At 42.7% G+C, this 18,661-nt stretch overlaps 1 protein-coding gene across 1 annotated transcript in view; it reads right to left on the bottom strand.

Annotated features, from left to right (window-relative positions):
* LOC106586808 (E3 ubiquitin-protein ligase Midline-1) overlaps window positions 1-6,779 on the bottom strand; it is a 79,722-nt gene extending 72,943 nt beyond the window's left edge. Inside the window, exon 1 of the mRNA XM_014174481.2 lies at window positions 6,623-6,779. The gene's annotated coding sequence lies outside the window, so the exon portion shown is untranslated. The remainder of the gene's footprint in view (window positions 1-6,622) is intronic.
* Between the last annotated feature and the right edge of the window lie 11,882 nt (window positions 6,780-18,661).

Genomic DNA, 18,661 nt, shown 5'->3' with positions numbered 1-18,661 from the left:
GTTTCTGTCGGCGCGATGCGTGAAGAAACCAGGTGGCTGTATCGACTCAGATAGCATGTCTCGAGTGAGCCATGTTTCCGTGAAACAAAGAACGCTACAGTGTCGGATGTCTCTCTGGAATGCTACCCTTGCTCGGATTTCGTCTACCTTGTTGTCAAGAGACTGGACATTGGCGAGTAGTATGCTCGGTGTGCCCGTCTACGGAGCCTGACCAGAAGACCGCTCCGTCTGCCCCTTCTTCCACGGCGTCGTTGTTTTGGGTCGCCGGCTGGGATCCGATCCATTGTCCTGGGTGGTAGGCCAAACAGAGGATCAACTTCGGGAAAGTCATATTTCTGGTCGTAATGTTGGTGAGTTGACGTTCCCTGTGGCTCAGTTGGTAGAGCATGGCGTTTGCAACGCCAGCATGCTGTGTGCAACACCAGGGTTGTAGGTTTGATTCCCACGGGGGGCCAGTACAAAAAAATATATATTAAAAAAAATAAAAAAATGCATGAAATGAAATGTATGCATTCACTACTGTAAGTCGCTCTAGATAAGAGCGTCTGCTAAATGACTAAAATGTAAATGTAAAATGTTGCTCTTATATCCAATAGTTCCTCCCGACTGTATGTAATAAAACCTAAGATTACCTGGGGTAACAATGTAAGAAATAACACATAAAAAAACAAAAGGTCTGAGCTCTGGGGCTAAGGTCTGGGTCTGAGCTCTGGGTCTGAGCTCTGGGTCTGAGCTCTGGGTCTGAGCTCTAAGTGTGGCTGGGTGCATTCCATCCTAACTAGACTACTGGCTCTGAGGGATCATCAAAACACTAACACTACTTTATTCCCTCACTGGGAATGGTCACATGCTGGGTTGTTGGATGGCAGAATAGCTTATCACAGTGGATATAAGTTAGTTATCACTTGTTGGCATATATCATTGTTGTGCTACATGATAATTGAGAAGGTTCTGGTTAGATGGTGTTGAGTAGTCTATCAGTTAACTGACATAGCTGAAAGTTTCATTGTTTTGGCCTACTTGAGGAATGCAGAATATCCTTCTTTCACTCCTTCTCCATATGTATCTCACATGCTTTAAAGTATTTGCAGGACACATTCCCCAAACTTGGCTCGAACAATAGACTCCCATTTCAAAATGGGTTAAACAGTTGCCTTATTCCTTGAGCTCAGATTGTCTTCTCTGAGAAAGGGAGCTTGTGCTCCAGCCTCAAATTGTCTTCTCTGAGAACGGGAGCTTGTGCTCCAGCCTCAAATTGTCTTCTCTGAGAACGGGAGCTTGTGCTCTAGCCTACAACAGCAGAGGAGTATCCAACCACACATTGTGGTGACTGACACACAGACTCAGCATCTCTCTTTCCACAGTCGCTACTATGGCACAACACTGGGGCTCACATCAACACAGAGTCGTGTTCCTTCACAACACCCAGGTCTGGGGAACTCACACTCACGAATGGCCTTGCCTCTCTTGATCTGTGATTTACTGTATGGGGTTACTGTATTTATCATTAAGGAGAACAGTATTGAGGTTAAAGTGGAATTTAAGAGGTGATAAAGCAAGAGAAACAAAAATTCACACTTTTATACGTAAATGAAAGATCACAAGAAATCCACATATTCATGAGATAACAGCTGAAAAAAAGGAGTTGGGTAAGGAATTCAGTCCAGAAGTGAGAGAAAGGTTCTGTTTGGCTCAGTTGTTAGAGCATGGTGCTTTCCAACTGGGGGACCAATAGGAAAATGTATGCACTCACTACTTTAAGTTGTTCTGGATAAGAGCATCTGCTAAAATGTAAAGGCACTAGAGATTAATGTAGAGAGAAAATACTACTGCTTCAGTCTCTTTAATATGAAGTCTACAAAGAGTCTCTGGAGTGTTCAAACACCACCAGATGCTTCTTTGAGGAAACCAAAATTAATATACCAGATTTCCACTTTTACAAGTGTTGGCACAGATATATGTACTTTATCCTTTACTAAAATAGCATGGCATTGGTGTCATTTTAACCAAAAAGCTTTAGGTTAAGATATATGCCATAATGTTTATTTCAAATGATAAGCTTTATAGTGTAAAGTTACATGGAATGGAAACCCTCTGTCCTTAAGTACAGTAGCTGCCTGACAGTTAAATGGTTGCCTGAAAATAAGTATGCAATTCACAGGAGGCTGCTGAAAACGGCCTATAATAATTGCCGGAACAGAGCCAATGGAATGGAATCGAACACCTGGAAACCATGTGTTTGATGTATTTGAAACTATTCCACTGATTCCGCTCCAGTCATTACCACGAGCCTGTTCTCCCCAATTAAGATGCCACCAACCTCCTGTGTTACGCATTCCTTTTTCTGTTTAATAAGTCAACGACAGACCAGATTCCTCTTTGTGGTACCTGGTAACCCACTGGACCAGTCAGACCAGATTCCTCTTTGTGGTACCTGGTAACCCACTGGACCAGTCAGACCAGATTCCTCTTTGTGGTACCTGGTAACCCACTGGACTAGTCAGACCAGATTCCTCTTTGTGGTACCTGGTAACCCACTGGACCAGTCAGACCAGATTCCATTTTGTTTCAGATGGTATGATTCATGTTCACACCAGTCTTAACTTATTCTACCTCAGCAATTCCTGCTCCTCCTTAATCTGAACACACACTTTCTCTCTCTGGCACGCACGCACACACACACACAGACACACACACAGACACACACACAGACACACACACACAGACACACAGACACAGACACACACACACACACACACACACACACACACACACACACACACACACACACACACACACACACACGCCAGTAGCTCAGTCACATTAATTCAATTACAGCCCATTTCTATTCTGCTGTTTATCAGAGTGGAAGAAAAAGCCTAAGCTCTGAGGGCTCTGAGTCTCATGAATATTCATATAAAAGAGATTGATGAAGTCTTTTTATAGTCCTTCTAAGGCAATACTGAGGATGTGTTATCCTAATCACTCTGCAATCCCTAATCAAATCACATTCTCTGCCTTGTGCACAATGTGCAGGGGAGACAACAATGTTGAGTCAGCAGCAATTTAGAAGCTGAGATACGCAAGTGAAAGTCATGGAGAAAGTTATGCAAAAATTCAATCATGAACACAATTTACAGTTTCATCACTAATCCAGTGTTGTCATTTGTCCTTACATTTGTAGGATCTTAATTTGAACCAGTTTGCTACATCAGAAAAATAATCCTGTAGCAACAGGAAATGCCAATTATTGTGTGGATTATAATTAATGGACATTTTTGTAGGGATTGATACATTTTTTCGGGAACATTTCAAAGTGGAAATTACAAACTTCAGAAGCCATATAAAACCTCAAATACACTACAAGTTTAACATTTTCAGGAAAGTTCTCTTCCAACCGGGTGATCAAATTAGGATACTACATCTGTAGTCCTCTACAGCAGGGTTCTAAAACTGGTGGTGCCAGTTATATATATATATATACACTGCTCAAAAAAATAAAGGGAACACTTAAACAACACATCCTAGATCTGAATGAAATAAATAATCTTATTAAATACTTTTTTCTTTACATAGTTGAATGTGCTGACAACAAAATCACACAAAAATAATCAATGGAAATCCAGTTTATCAACCCATGGAGGTCTGGATTTGGAGTCACACTCAAAATTAAAGTGGAAAACCACAATACAGGCTGATCTAACTTTGATGTAATGTCCTTAAAACAAGTCAAAATGAGGCTCAGTAGTGTGTGTGGCCTCCACGTGCCTGTATGACCTCCCTACAACGCCAGGGCATGCTCCTGATGAGGTGGCGGATGGTCTCCTGAGGGATCTCCTCCCAGACCTGGACTAAAGCATCCACCAACTCCTGGACAGTCTGTGGTGCAACGTAGCGTTGGTGGATGGAGCGAGACATGATGTCCCAGATGTGCTCAATTGGATTCAGGTCTGGGGAACGGGCGGGCCAGTCCATAGCATCAATGCCTTCCTCTTGCAGGAACTGCTGACACACTCCAGCCACATGAGGTCTAGCATTGTCTTGCATTAGGAGGAACCCAGGGCCAACCGCACCAGCATATGGTCTCACAAGGGGTCTGAGGATCTCATCTCGGTACCTAATGGCAGTCAGGCTACCTCTGGCGAGCACATGGAGGGCTGTGCGGCCCCCCAAGGAAATGCCACCCCACACCATAACTGACCCACCGCCAAACCAGTCATGCTGGAGGATGTTGCAGGCAGCAGAACGTTCTCCACGGTGTCTCCAGACTCTGTCACGTCTGTCACGTGCTCAGTGTGAACCTGCTTTCATCTGTGAAGAGCACAGGGCGCCAGTGGCGAATTTGCCAATCTTGGTGTTGTCTGGCAAATGCCAAACGTTCTGCACGGTGTTGGGCTGTAAGCACAACCCCCACCTGTGGACGTCGGGCCCTCATACCACCCTCATGGAGTCTGTTTCTGACCGTTTGAGCAGACACATGCACATTTGTGGCCTGCTGGAGGTCATTTTGCAGGGCTCTGGCAGTGCTCCTCCTGCTCCTCCTTGCACAAAGGCGGAGGTAGCGGTCCTGCTGCTGGGTTGTTGCCCTCCTACGGCCTCCTCCATGTCTCCTGATGTACTGGCCTGTCTCCTGGTAGCGCCTCCATGCTCTGGACACTACGCTGACAGACACAGCAAACCTTCTTGCCACAGCTCGCATTGATGTGCCATCCTGGATGAGCTGCACTACCTGAGCCACTTGTGAGGGTTGTAGACTCCGTCTCATGCTACCACTAGAGTGAAAGCACCGCCAGCATTCAAAAGTGACCAAAACATCAGCCAGGAAGCATAGGAAATTAGAAGTGGTCTGTGGTCCCCACCTGCAGAACCACTCCTTTATAGGGGGTGTCTTGCTAATTGCCTATAATTTCCACCTGTTGTCTATTCCATTTGCACAACAGCATGTGAAATTTATTGTCAATCAGTGTTGCTTCCTAAGTGGACAGTTTGATTTCACAGGAGTGTGATTGACTTGGAGTTACATTGTGTTGTTTAAGTGTTCCCTTTATTTTTTTGAGCAGTGTATATATACACAGTTGAAGTCGGAAGTTTACATACACCTTAGCAAAATACATTTAAACTCATTTTTTCACAATTCCTGACATTTAATCCTAGTAAGAATTCCCTGTCTTAGGTCATTTAGGATCACCACTTTATTTTAAGAATGTGAAATGTTAGAATAATAGTAGAGAGAATGATTTTATGTCAGCTTTTATTTTTTTCATCACAGTGGGTCAGAAGTTTACATACACTCAATTAGTATTTGGTAGCATTGGCTATAAATTGCTTAACTTGGGTCAAACTTTTCAGGCAGTCTTCCACAAGCTTCCCACAATAAGTTGGGTGAATTATTATACGATCTTTGTCCCCATGTGCAGTTGCAAACCGTAGTCTGGCTTTTTTTATGGCGGTTTTGGAGCAGTGGCTTCTTCCTTGCTGAACGGCATTTCAGGTTAGATCGATATAGTACTCGTTTTACTGTGGATATAGATACTTTTGTACTTTTGTTTCCTCCAGCATCTTCACAAGGTCCTTTGCTGTTGTTCTGGGATTGATTTGCACTTTTCGCACCAAAGTACGTTCATCTCTAGGAGACAGAACGCGTCTCCTTCCTGAGCATTATGAAGGCTGCGTGGTTCCATGGTGTTTATACTTGCGTATTATTGTTTGTACAGATGAACGTGGTACCTTCAGGGGTTGAACCAGACTTGTGGAGGTCTACAATTTTTTTTCTGAGGTCTTGGCTGATTTCTTTTGATTTTCCCATGATGTCAAGCAAAGATCACTGACTTTGAAGGTAGGCCTTGAAATACATCCACAGGGTCACCTCCAATTGACTCAAATTATGTCAATTAGCCAATCAGAAGCTTCTAAAGCCGTGACATAATTTTCTGGAATTGTCCAAGCTGTTTAAAGGCACAGTCCACTTAGTGTATGTAAACTTCTGACCCACTAGAATTGTGATACAGTGAATTATAAGTGAAATAATCTGTCTGTAAACAATTGTTGGAAAAATTACTTGTGTCATGCACAAAGTAGATGTCCTAACCGACTTGCCAAAACTATAATTTGTGGAGTGGTTGAAAAACAAATGTATGAGTTTACTCCAACCTAAGTGTATGTAAACTTCCGACTTTAACTGTATATATAAATATATATATAGGTAAAGGTAAAGGCATTACATACATACATATATACACACGTATATATATATTGTTGAACATAAAAGATTTTAGAAACACCAAAGTATTTCCACGCCTAATAGAGATATGTTATCTGATCGTATTCAAATGTAAGCAAGATTTGAAATGGTTATGTTTTAGTCAAATATTATTACAATTTTGGAAATATGTTCCAAAGTATTCCCATGCATAACAGAGAGATACTATGTGATCGTATACAAATGTAAACAAGGTTTGAAATGATGTTTTAATCAAATATTATATCTGTTTAGGCTTCTTGCGGTCAATTTGCAGTCTACAAATTATTTGTAATTATGATTCGGCCCCCTGACCATCCGCTCAAGAAAAAGGCCCAAGGCTGAATTTAGTTGATGATCTCTGCTGTACAGTGTGCATCTTACCTGGCTCCCCATGGCTGCCAATCCTGCCATGTTTGAGATTCTCTCCCAGCTGAATAATGGCAGAAAAGCAGAACCAGACAGAATGTCTCCGTGAGACAGCAGTCAGCCAGTAAAGGATTCCTCTGGTAAAAACAGACAGGAGACAGGAGGTTGGAAGTTGTTCTGTCTCACTGCTGTTCCCTCCTCTTCATCAGGGTGGGTACACACACACACATATTTTATTGACTCACACTCTGCTTCTCATCTGCCTTACAAGTTTACACAGGAGCACAGAGAGCTGGGCTGGGCTGAGGCCTTCTGCCCCCAGGGGAGCTGAATTACGGTAACGCCTTTACCTTTACAGTTCTTTCCACAAACACAGTATACAACTATTTCCCTTTTAATTCACCTTCGTTATACTCTAAAAATACTCTGAAATATTCATCCCCCAAACCACCCATATGGTGGGAGAACGTCTCTGTTCTACACCTAATAGGCTGTAACTTTGGAACTTCATGATTCACTTTTGGTCATCTGCTGTAAAAGCCAATTGAAAGATGGAAATAGGAAGAAAGTCACTGTGTTTGCTAGTACCAGCTGTGTTAGTAGCTGTCAGTGTGTTTACTAGGACTAGCTGTGTTAGCTGTCAGTGTGTTTACTAGGACTAGCTATGTTAGTAGCTGTCAGTGTGTTAACTTGGACTAGCTGTGTTAGTAGCTGTCAGTGTGTTTGCTAGGACTAGCTGTGTTAGTAGCTGTCAGTGTGTTTACTAGGACTAGCTGTGTTAGCTGTCAGTGTGTTTGCTAGGCCCAGCTGTGTTAGTAGCTGTCAGTGTGTTTGCTAGGACTAGCTGTGTTAGTAGCTGTCAGTGTGTTAACTTGGACTAGCTGTGTTAGTAGCTGTCCGTGTGTTTACTAGGACTAGCTGTGTTAGTAGCTGTCAGTATGTTTACTAGGACTAGCTGTGTTAGCTGTCAGTGTGTTTAAATGAAATCAAAATCAAATCAAATTTATTTATATAGCCCTTCGTACATCAGCTGATATCTCAAAGTGCTGTACAGAAACCCAGCCTAAAACCCCAAACAGCAAGCAATGCATGTGAAAGAAGCACGGTGGCTAACAAAAACTCCCTAGGAAAAACTCCCTAGAAAGGCCAAAAACCTAGGAAGAAACCTAGAGAGGAACCAGGCTATGAGGGGTGGCCAGTCCTCTTCTGGCTGTGCCGGGTGGATATTATAACAGAACATGGTCAAGATGTTAAAATGTTCATAAATGACCAGCATGGTCAAATAATAATAATCATAGTAGTTGTCGAGGGTGCAGCAAGCATGTCCGGTGAACAGGTCAGGGTTCCATAACCGCAGGCAGAACAGATAAAACTGGAGCAGCAGCATGGCCAGGTGGACTGGGGACAGCAAGGAGTCATCATGCCAGGTAGTCCTGAGGCATGGTCCTAGGGCTCAGGTCCTCCGAGACAAAGAAAGAAAGAGAGAAAGAGAGAATTAGAGAGAGCATATTTAAACTCACACAGGACACCGGGTAAGACAAGAGAAATACTCCAGATGTAACAGACTGACCCTAGCCCCCTGACACATAAACTACTGCAGCATAAATACTGAAGGCTGAGACAGGAGGGATCAGAAGACACTGTGGCCCCATCCGATGATACCCCCGGACAGGGCCAAACAGGCAGGATATAACCCCACCCACTTTGCCAAAGCACAGCCCCCACACCACTAGAGGGATGTCTCCAACCACCAACTTACCGTCCTAAGACAAGGCCGAGTATAGCCCACAAAGATCTCCGCCACGGCACAACCCAAGGGGGGGTGGGGGCGCCAACCCAGACAGGAAGACCACGCCAGTGACTCAACTCACTCAAGTGACGCACCCCCCCCCATGGACGGCATGGAAGAAGACCAGTAAGCCAGTGACTCAGCCCCTGTAATAGGGTTAGAGTCAGAGAATCCCAGTGGAGAGAGGGGAACCGGCAAGGCAGAGACAGCAAGGGCGGTTCGTTGCTCCAGCCTTTCCGTTCACCTTCACACTCCTGGGCCAGACTATACTTAATCATAGGACCTACTGAAGAGATAAGTCTTCAGTAAAGACTTAAAGGTTGAGACTGAGTCTGCGTCTCTCACATGGGTAGGCAGACCATTCCATAAAAATGGAGCTCTATAGGAGAAAGCCCTACCTCCAGCCGTTTGCTTAGAAATTCTAGGGACAATTAGGAGGCCTGCGTCTTGTGACCGTAGCGTACGTGTAGGTATGTACGGCAGGACCAAATCGGAAAGATAGGTAGGAGCAAGCCCATGTAATGCTTTGTAGGTTAGCAGTAAAACCTTGAAATCAGCCCTTGCCTTAACAGGAAGCCAGTGTAGGGAGGCTAGCACTGGAGTAATATGATCACATTTTTTGGTTCTAGTCAGGATTCTTGCAACCGTATTTAGCACTAACTGAAGTTTGTTTAGTGCTTTATCCGGGTAGACGGAAAGTAGAGCATTGCAGTAGTCCAGCCTAGAAGTAACAAAAGCATGGATTAATGTTTCTGTATCATTTTTGGACAGAAAGTTTCTGATTTTTGCAATGTTATGTAGATGGAAAAAAGCTGTCCTTGAAACAGTCTTGATATGTTCTTCAAAAGAGAGATCAGGGTCCAGAGTAACGCCGAGGTCCTTCACAGTTTTATTTGAGACGACTGTACAACCATCCAGATTAATTGTCATATTCAACAGAAGATCTCTTTGTTTCTTGGGACCTAGAACAAGCATCTCTGTTTTGTCCGAGTTTAAAAGTAGAAAGTTTGCAGGACTAGCTGTGTTAGCTGTCAGTGTGTTTACTAGGACTAGCTGTGTTAGCTGTCAGTGTGTTTACTAGGACTAGCTGTGTTAGCTGTCATTGTGTTTACTAGGACTAGCTGTGTTAGCTGTCATTGTGTTTACTAGGACTAGCTGTGTTAGCTGTCAGTGTGTTTACTAGGACTAGCTGTGTTAGCTGTCAGTGTGTTTACTAGGACTAGCTGTGTTAGCTGTCAGTGTGTTTACTAGGACTAGCTGTGTTAGCTGTCAGTGTGTTTGATAGGACCAGCTGTGTTAGTAGCTGTCAGTGTGTTTACTAGGACTAGCTGTGTTAGTAGCTGTCAGTGTGTTTACTAGGACTAGCTGTGTTAGCTGTCAGTGTGTTTACTAGGACTAGCTGTGTTAGCTGTCAGTGTGTTTACTAGGACTAGCTGTGTTAGCTGTCAGTGTGTTTACTAGGACTAGCTGTGTTAGCTGTCAGTGTGTTTACTAGGACTAGCTGTGTTAGCTGTCAGTGTGTTCACTAGGACTAGCTGTGTTAGCTGTCAATGTGTTTACTAGGACTAGCTGTGTTAGCTGTCAGTGTGTTTACTAGGACTAGCTGTGTTAGCTGTCAGTGTGTTCACTAGGACTAGCTGTGTTAGCTGTCAGTGTGTTTACTAGGACTAGCTGTGTTAGCTGTCAGTGTGTTTACTAGGACTAGCTGTGTTAGCTGTCAGTGTGTTTACTAGGACTAGCTGTGTTAGCTGTCAGTGTGTTCACTAGGACTAGCTGTGTTAGCTGTCAGTGTGTTTACTAGGACTAGCTGTGTTAGCTGTCAGTGTGTTTACTAGGACTAGCTGTGTTAGCTGTCAGTGTGTTTACTAGGACTAGCTGTGTTAGCTGTCAGTGTGTTTACTAGGACTAGCTGTGTTAGCTGCCAGTGTGTTTTACTAGGACTAGCTGTGTTAGCTGTCAGTGTGTTTCCTAGGACTAGCAAATGTTAGCTGTGAGTGGAAAATCAGTTCCCGATTATGAGGATACATGTTCTTTCATCCTAACAGTTTATCCCACAGAGAAGACTCTGGAAAATAAAGACATCTGGAACAGAATGGATCATCTTCCTAAGCATCATCCTACGCCGACAGGCAACAAACCCATTGTTATTAGAAAAAGGCCAAATTGGATTTCTCAGCAAATTACTTTAAACCCAGCAGGATTCATTGCGATGTTTGAAAAGGAATGATTTCATCATCACAATAGGGAGATCATATGGGTGTGGAGTGCACAGGAATCTCCCAACCTCCCTAAAGACAAGTCATCTGTATGCTAACTGAACTTTGAAAAATCTTGAAGAAATTCCCTCAGTTTCAGTGACTCCAATAAATTAAAATGACTGCTTATTATCAAGTCCTATCTTCTGCTTAATTGCTGCTTGCTTTCACTGGATGTTTCTTTGAGGCATAAAACACATGATTATATGGTTAGAAACTAGATTTATCACTGTCTACTACCTTAGTCTGATCACCAATGTTTGCCACAATCTATCTAGTCAGCAGTATAATTGAATTGAAGGTATGCCTTGGAATGTTAGCTAACATAGCCTTCACAATGTTGTCTCCAGTGAATACTGGTAATGACCTTTGGGGAATGTAGATCTGAGAACCCTAAGGGGGACGAGAAAATTGCATACACTCAACATTTGTGATGATTGGCCAGCCTGTCATTGCAAATAAGAATGTGTTCTCATTTGGATGAATAAAGTTGATAATGCTTCTTCTATTGCAGTCTCACCCGAAACAACACAGATCCACGGTCTGTAATATCAGTTTCAGAAACCAACATGCACACACTTGACAATATTTCCCAACACTACATTCATATTTTGTCGATGACTCCAGAAGCATTACAAAGCAATGGAGAAATATGGAGAACAAACAAGAGCTCTGGAGCAATATTTCAGTTTCTATCTATTTTACGGTCACTTCTGAGAAGCCACATAATAAGAAAACATCTGTTTACAAGATCAGGTTTTTTTCAAATCATTTGTTAACAAGCAGATGACTGCTCTGGACTGTCTGCAGGACAACATCTGGATACATAATATTTGTAGCTCTGAGGAGAGGAGAGCTGCTCCATATTGCAGTTCAGTTTAACAATTCTCTGATTGTTTGAAAGTTGGATGGCGACACAGTTTCTGTATTAGGAACGCCCTTCTGGTGAATATGATGAAGTAGAGTGATAACACATTTTATAAAACAACAATTGTTTAGAATCAGGTGCCAGAACAGGAATATATTGAGGTTGACCCAAATTGATTTCTTGTTCCACCATGTCCAAGGCATCTGTATCCCAGTTGTGCTAAAGTATCATGCCATGCAGATGATCTAAGCCAATTAATGGAAACATGATCTCTCTCCTAGGGGATACCAATATTTGAAATGTTTTTCAAGGCACACACATATTTATTTTAATTTCTTATAACACTACAAGTATATAGTGATAATTAAATAACGCTTGTTAGCTCAACTACAAAAATTAGACTCATTATACTTCCTTTTGGATCATTAACATGTAATTTAAATAACACATATTCCCTTGGTTTCACATGGAGGGGAAGCTGAACAGAGTTCTAGAAGACTGAATATGAGGTTAAAACCGAGCTGCCAGCTGAGAACAAAACAAAGCAGATCCTTCCAGTGGTCTGTCAGTCACAGTGGGAGCAAGAATGTTTCACATTAAATGATTCACATTAAGAAGGAAGGCTGTAGTTATATTTTCCGGCTGAAATATAGAATACATGATCAGGGACTACACTGAGCTAAAAGTAGTAATGTAGAAGTTTAAACAGTCCTAGACCAATGTTAATGTAGCAAGTTGTATTTATTTGTATGGGGACACATATAACCCATCAGTGTTTGTGTCAGTTGAAAGTTATTTTCTTATCTAAATATGAATCCAGCAGTTGTCCCCTGCTATTAAAATACATTCTCTTATCTCAGCACTAATATTTGAATAAAACATAAAGTAAACCAGTTTCCCATAATAGATGTTTTCTTGCGCGTTTCAAATAAAAAGGTCTTGCTCAGAATCAAAAGTTTGACAACAAAGTGCACCCAATAACTTCAGCCTATCTTTTTTTTTTTATCTTTAAAAGCCTTGGTAATAATCTGAAGTCAAGAAGAAGAAAAAAATCCCTTTAAGAAGATTTTTTGGGTTTAGAGGCTTAATGCAATCAGTGTTAATCCTTTAATCCGAAAGGAAATTATCTCCAGCATAAAGTTCATAACCTTAACCAATAATGTATAGGCAATCATTGTAAATAAGAATTTGTTCTTAACTGACTTGCCTAGTTAAATAAAGGTTACATCATTTGTTATATATATTTTTAATAATGGGTGTTTCATTGGTAATTAGTGTTTTAGTAGAAAACTAGGAGCAATAGTAAAAGCTAGTTAGTACATAAGGAGTCCTTCTAGACGGGAAGTAATAATATTGCAGTAATAAAGCTTTAACATAATTTCAGGGTTGTTCAATGTCTCCATTGGAAGTTGTCACTCATATTCAGTAATATGTATTGAAACAGCTCAGCAGTTGATCACATCTTTAATAAAACATGTGACAGGTCTACAGAGTTTGCGTGTGGAGTGCAGACATAACCTCTTGCTCTTGGAGGAGTTCTAATGGATGTTCTGTGGTTCCTGGTGTTCTGTGGATCCTGGATAGCCACCCACTGTCTCGGCTATAACCTTCCTCTGTCCTCCCTACAGCTGCTGCTGCTACCAGTAGACCCAGACAGGATGGACCCCTGTAGACAAATCAGACCCCTCTCCCGTCCCCTCGTCTGCTCCCTTCCTCCCCTCCTCTCCTCACCTCCTCTGCTCCCTTCCTCTCCTCTCCTCCCCTCCCAGCCAGTGGATCAGTGGTGGTGGAGGGGGTGGAGGAAGTGGTGGTGGTGGAGGTGGTGGAGGTGGTAGAGGTGGTGGTGGTGGAGATGGGGGAGGTGGAGTTGGTGGTGGTGGAGGAGGTTGTGGAGGTGGAGGAAGTGGTGGTGGAGGTGGTATAGGAGGAGGAGGAAGTGTTGGTGGAGGAGGTGGTGGTGGAGGTGGAGGAGGAGGTGGTCAAGGAAGTGGTGGTGGAAGAGGTGGTGGAGGGAGAAGTGGTGGTGGAGGAAGTGGTGGTGGAGGTGGAGAAAGTGGTGGAGGTGGTGGTGGAGGAGGTGGTGGAGGAGGTGGTGGAGGAAGTGGTGGTGGAGGTGGAGGAGGCGGTGGTGGTGGAGGAAGTGGTGGTAGAGGAAGTGGTGGTGGTGTAGGTGGTGGAGGTGGAAGTGGAGGTGAAGGTGGAGGAGGAGGTGGTGGAGGAAGTGGTGGTGTTAGAAGAAGTGGTGTTGGAGTTGGAGGAGGAGGAAGTGGTGGTGTTAGAGGAAGTGGTGGTGGAGGTGGAGGAGGTGGTGGTGGAGGTGGAGGAGGCGGTGGTGGTGGAGGACGTGGTGGAGGTGGAGGAAGTGGTGGAAGTAGTTGTTGTGGAGGAAGTTGTGGAGGTGGTGGTGGTAGTAGAAGTGGTGGAGGTGGTGGTGGAGGAGGTGGTGATGTTGGAGGTGGTGGTAGTGGTAGTGGTGCATCCAGACATCCTGTTCTGTCTCTCTGGCCTGGTCAGAGAGTGTGTGACAAGCTCTATTGTGGTCAGAATGGAACAGGACCACAGCCTTAACACAGCTGGCGAGGCAGATGTGGCCCACAAAGTTTAACCACATTTCTCAGTTTTGAGAAATATCCCTGGCTTTGCCTAACAAGGAGTAGACTGCTGTATTATGAGAACAGAAAACTAGATGTCCTATTTGTTCCAACGAATAGTAGGGTGGTGACTGGACATGATGTCAAGCAGCACTTTGTTTTCGAGTGACTTGCTGAGTTTGATCACTACACTGTCTACATTGAGAGACTGAGCTTAGACACATTCTGTAAATATAAAAACACGTCAAAGTAGAAGGATACACAACCATTTTTATGGATATTCAGCAAGATAACATACAGTGCCTTTAGAAAGTATTCACACCCCTTGATTTATTCCATATTTTGTGTTACAGCCTGAATTCAAAATGAATAAAATATTTAAAATGATCAATACCCCAAAATTACAAAGTGAAAATATGTTTTTAGAAATGTTAGCACATTTATTGAAAATAAAACACTTAAATATCTCATTTACATACTGTAAGTATTCACACCCCTGAGTCAACACTTTGTAGAAGAACCTTTGGCAGTGATTACAGCTTTGAGTCGTCTTGGGTATGTCTGTATCAGCTATGCACATCTGGATTTGGGGATCTATTTTAATTCTTGCTTGGAGATTTTCTCAAGCTATGTTAAGTTAGATGGGGAGTGGCAGTGAACAGCTATCTTCAAGTATTTCCAAAGATTTTCAATAGGATACAAGTCTGGGCTTTGGCTGGCCCACTCAAGGATTTTTCGCATTCTTGTTCTGAAGTCATTCCAGCGTTGCTTTGGCTGCATGCTTGGGGTCAATGAGCTTAGACTGGGGCCCCCACTTATTCACTCTGAAGAAGGTGCCTGTATTTGGCTCCATCCATTGTTCCCTATATCCTTACCAGTCTCCCAGTCCCTGCCGCTGAATAGCATCCCCATAGCATGATGCTGCCACCACCATGCTTCACGGCAGGGAATATACCACATCAGTCACCGGCTTCATTAATAAAAAAGTTGTATTTTTTATTTAACCTTTATTTAACCAGGTAGACTAGTTGAGAACAAGTTCTCATTTACAACTGCAACCTGGCCAAGATAAAGCAAAGCAGTGCGACACAAACAACAACACAGAGTTACACATGGAATAAACAAACATAGTCAATAATACAATAGAAAAATCTATATACAGTGTGTGCAAATGAGGTAGGATAAGGGAGGTAAGGCAATAAATAGGCCATAGTTGTGAAATAATTACAACATAGCAATTAAACACTGGAGTGATTGATGTGCAGAAGATGAACGTGCAAGTAGAAATACTGAGGTGCAAAGGAGCAAAATAAATAAATAAATAACAGTATGGGGATGAGGTAGTTGAAAGGGCTATTTACAGATGGGCTATGTACAGGTGCAGTGATCTGTGAGCTGCTCTGACAGCTGGTGCTTAAAGTTAGTGAGGGAGATATGAGTCTCCAGCTTCAGTGATCTTTGCAGTTCGTTCCAGTCATTGTCAGCAGAGAACAGGAAGGACGGGTGGCCAAAGTAGGAATTGGCTTTGGGGGTGAAATATACCTGCTGGAGCGCGTGCTACGGGTGGGTGCTGCTGTGGTCACCAGTGAGCTGAGATAAGGCGGGGCTTTACCTAGCAAAGACTTATAGATGACCTGGAGCCAGTGGGTTTGGCGACGAATATGAAGCGAGGGCATGCCAACGAGAGCTTACAGGTCGCAGTGGTGGGTAGTATATGGGGCTTCGGTGACAAAATGGATGGCACTGTGATAGACTGCATCCAATTTGCTGAGTAGAGTGTTGGAGGCTATTTTGTAAATGACATCGCCGAAGTCAAGGACCGGTAGGATAGTCAGTTTTACGAGGGTATGTTTGGCAGCATGAGTAAAGGATGCTTTGTTGCGAAATAGGAAGCCGATTCTAGATTTAATTTAGGATTGGAGATGCTTAATGGCAGCGATCGGTTGAAGAGCATGCATTTAGTTTTACTTGCATTTAAGAGCAGTTGGAGGCCACGGAAGGAGAGTTGTATGGCATTGAAGCTTGTCTGGAGGTTAGTTAACACAGTGTCCAAAGAAGGGCCAGAAGTATACAGAATGGTGTCGTCTGCATAGAAGTGGATCAGAAAATCACCAGCAGCAAGAGCGACATCATTGATGTATACAGAGAAGAGAGTCGGCCCGAGAATTGAACCCTGTGGCACCCCCATAGAGACTGCCAGAGGTCCGGACAACAGGCCCTCCAATTTGACACACTGAACTCTGTCTGAGAAGTAGTTGGTGAACCAGGCGAGGCAGTCAGTTGAGAAACCAAGGCTGTTGAGTCTGCCGATTAGAATGTTGTGATTGACAGAGTCGAAAGCCTTGGCTAGGTCGATGAATACAGCTGCACAGTATTGTCTCTTATCGATGGCGATTATGATATCGTTTAGAATACTACAACACCGGCTCGAATACTACTACACCGACTCTGATGCTCGTCGCATGTGGCAGGGCTTGCAAACTATTATGCATTACAAAGGGATACCAAGCCGCAAGCTGCCCAGTGACGCGAGCCTACCAGATGAGCTAAATGCCTTCTATGCTCGCTACTAGACAAGCAACACTGAACCATGCATGAGAACACCAGCTGTTCCGGACGACTGTATGATCACGCTCTCCGTAGCCGATGTAAGACCTTTATTTTTGTAATTATCTTTTATTATAATTTTAACAGGGGTTAAATAAACAACCAAACAAAGTGCACCACACAGACCAAGTACAATAAAATGAATATGGATACAGCAAAATATTATACAACAGTCATAAAATGAAGAAAAAAATTACAAACATCACAGCTATAACATGGGGCATTTATGGGAGGTTTTCTACATAGGACCACAATGGAGACCAGAGTTTTTTAATATGTGTCAGACTTCTTGTGTAAATCAAAGGTAAGTTTCTCTAGGGGTAGAATAGCAGAAGCTTGAGAAAGACACATTCTCGCAGATGGTACTTTAGGTGTGGACCATAATAACAATATAAATGTTTTGGCTAAGTAAACAAGAGTATTGAACAGACGTTCAGAGTCAGGGTCAAACACATTGTTACAATCAAAGTAGAGCAAATATTAATTTGGTGAAAAAGCTAATTGTCTACCCAAAATCCTTCTGGATGTGTAAATGAATATAATTCCAATAAGACTGGATTCTGCTACAGTACCAAAAAACGTGCATGAAATAAAAAAAATCAAGGTGCCAGTATCCTGTTTACATCTGAAACATTAAGGGCAATCGAATTAAGGGCAATCGGTTTACAATCAGAGGGATTTAAGTTCTGGAATCTGCAAGTACCATTTAAGGCCAGGATCTTTTCAAAGCTATTAATAAATGATAAGGAAGCTATGGCTCTTGGATGACATGCTATTAATTCCATCCCAACCCGAAGTAAGTGGCATTTGTTTAGGCACCAACTAAACATGTGCTTGATCTGAGCAGACCAGTAATATAGTTGCAGATTTGGCAAAAGAGACCCCTCTTAAATCCTTAGGCTTAAAATTTGTTTGGTTAAAGTGGTTCTATGTTTCTTATTGTTCCATATATATTTAGAGATATTGGCATTCATTTTCTTAAAAAAGGACTGAGATAAATGTCATGGGATATTTTGGAATAGATCATTTAGCCGAGGAAGGATATTCATCCTGACGACATAAATCCTTCCAAAAAAAGAGTTTGGTACGGTAGACCAGTTAACCAAGCCCTGTTTAATCTTTGTGCCCAAAGGCATGTCATTGGAAGTGAACAGGTCTTTAAGATTTGGAGTCATATATATGCCCAAGTATTTTAAGACTGTTTCAGGCAATTAGACAGGAGATATAGTTTCTAAGTTGATTGTATTGATTCTATGCTCTTCGTCACCAATAGAGACGCCCCTGATGTTATTAATATAACTTATTGCCTCAAGTTTTGAAATCAGTGGAATTAGCTAGTGAGTGAAATCAGAATTAGCTAGGGTGAAATCAGCTAGGGAGCCAGCCAGCTAACATTAGCTAGCTAGCTATAAAGTATATTTAAGCTTGAAATGAAAACACTTTCTGTCAAAATTAGAAACGTGTAATATCTGAAAATGTAGCTAGCTAATGCTAGACTATCTTACCTGTATACATCGTCATGCATGATGGACGCATCTCCCTGTCAGGAATACCATACCACGGTTGCCCTTAGTTTGAAGATGTAATCCGGAGACAGGTGTTTTCTCCATCTCTTTAGCTATCATACTCTAATTCCACTGATTTCAAAACGTGATCCTCCAGAAAGTGGAGAGCAACACTTATGCAGCTCCACTACACAATACATTTTTTAAAAAGCCGCGTTCGACAGGATTAACAACACAGACTGACGAGCTCAAATAGACAGCAGCCTTCAATTTGGCAGACCAATCCGCACTCCCCTCTGCATGTCCAGCCCACTCATTATCTCAGCCATGGCTAGTGGAAAGGTTGCTTGCATTTTCTGTGGCTTAACCAACAAGGCTTGTGATTTAACAATTGTATTCGTATTTACAGATGACATACAAGTTTGTTATTAAGGCACAT

The sequence above is a fragment of the Salmo salar genome, chromosome ssa25 (assembly GCF_905237065.1).
Source record: "Salmo salar chromosome ssa25, Ssal_v3.1, whole genome shotgun sequence".
Lineage (NCBI taxonomy): Eukaryota > Metazoa > Chordata > Actinopteri > Salmoniformes > Salmonidae > Salmo > Salmo salar.
The sequence above is the reverse complement of the archived record's forward strand: the minus strand, read 5'-3'. Positions and strand labels throughout refer to the sequence as shown.